Genomic DNA, 1,957 nt, shown 5'->3' with positions numbered 1-1,957 from the left:
AATTTATTACTTTGTATTGGGGGGATTTCTGTTTCTGTTTCTGTTTAGTTTTACACCGTGTTTACTTTAACTGTTGGGAGAAAATTTGTTGTTAAAAAATTTGAATAAAAATTATTTAAAAAAAAAAAGAATAGCAATGAGAACAGGCACTACTTTGTCAAGTTGACAAAAATGAGATGATTGTCAATGGAAGAAAAGTAAATTTTCCCTTCTCTTCATAGCTTCCTAAAATTCTCAGTTAATTCATTTGCTGCTTCTGCTATTTTCTATTGTCGGTAACAGCTGAGCTTTTTTTATTGTGGGGATTCTTTCTGAAAGCCATCCCGCATATTCAATAGCCCCTAAACTAGAAAAATCAATTGGGTTATTGTGGTGTTAGAGTGACATGCGAACGTCCCACCCCGCTAAAATACTGCACCAAAGGAGGGAAATCCAGCCCTTTTAGAACCATGGAAAAATATTTGATGGTGGGATACCAGATATTGAGGCACATGATCCTTGCTAGATACTAGGAGTAGCAGGATGGAGAGCAATGTCCCTTTCCAATCCTGTACATTCCTGTGTTTAAAAAAAATGATGGGTCATTGTTTAAGATTTGAAAATAGCAGGAATGATCTCATCACAGCATGTTCATAGGGTAAGGACGTTTGCCTTTACTGGTCACGCTTCGTTTTTAAGCCAATGTTTCTCCTGCCCCTTCATTTTCTGGTCTTGTCGCTCCTGCTGCTTCTCTGTTTTCTTCAGAATTTGATTTTGTCCATCAAGCCCACCCTTGAGCAATTGCTGAGGAAAGTATACACAAGAACAAAAGCTTCCTTTTCCTGGAACAAAATAACCATAAATCTGAGATCTGAGATTCAAAAAAATAATCCCTCTCTCTTCTCTGTCCCCACTCCTCGCAAGAACAGTGAACTTGTGGGAAAAAAATAGATAAATAGGGGATCAACTAGCAAACTGTTACAGTCCACGTGGAGAGCTATAACATTTAAAAATAAATTCAAATGGCCAGTTAATAGTTTTAAAACATTTACTGTAGCAAACAGACAAAAAGCAATAGTGACTATACTATTTCTAAAGGCAATTTATAATTTAAATTACAGGCAGAACTTTTAGCACAACTGAAAATATCACTGCTATACATTACACTGTCCTGAAATTCAGTTTTCCAGTAACCAGTCCAAAAGAATTCTTAGCTCCCAAGAGTTATTTCTGATATTTTCCTTTCTCAGCATGGACATTTTAAACTCCAGAACTGTCTTTCATTGTGTGAATTTTTCTGAAAACTTTTTGCTAAAGCTAGTAAAATTTCCAGCCTTATTTTTAACTTCTCATGAATTTGCTCTTTCCAATCCGAGTGAGAGGTCCTACCTGCATGGTGAACCATAGAGATAGCTGCTCTATCTCCCATGGCCTGGCAGACTAACCCACCGCTCTGATATTCAGTGATATTGTAGGAAAGCCTGTAAACCGATTTTTACAATGGCTCTCGCAATGTGAATCACATGTGCCTTGTATCCAGGTAGAAATGCTGATTAGCTATTCTCCAGACTTGAAGTTTACCCTATCCTAGAATCAAATGGACAGTTCAAAGTATACCCTTTTACAATCTGACATAGCACTTCCCTGGGACTTGGGAGACTCACAGTCTGTACCTCACCGTTGCCTGCACATGTGAATATCTTGCATCTTTTCCCAGTAAAATGATTGAGGTCTTCCTTTAATCTTTAACAACTCCATTTGTTGTCAAGCAGACTTCTCACAATGACATGACCCTTTTCATTTTACCATAAATTTAAGGACAGTCCCAAAACATAGTAATCTTATAAATCTCATATCTGGAACAAAGGTTTAAGCAGAAATACACCATACAATAATCATACACAGTGGTCTTGATGGGTGAAATAGTCTTTCCTTATTGTGATTTTTGAGGGGGAGAGGGGGGGGGGGGGGGGGGGGG

This window comes from Scyliorhinus canicula, chromosome 20 (genome assembly GCF_902713615.1).
Source record: "Scyliorhinus canicula chromosome 20, sScyCan1.1, whole genome shotgun sequence".
Classification (NCBI taxonomy): domain Eukaryota; kingdom Metazoa; phylum Chordata; class Chondrichthyes; order Carcharhiniformes; family Scyliorhinidae; genus Scyliorhinus; species Scyliorhinus canicula.
Note: the sequence above shows the minus strand (reverse complement) of the source record.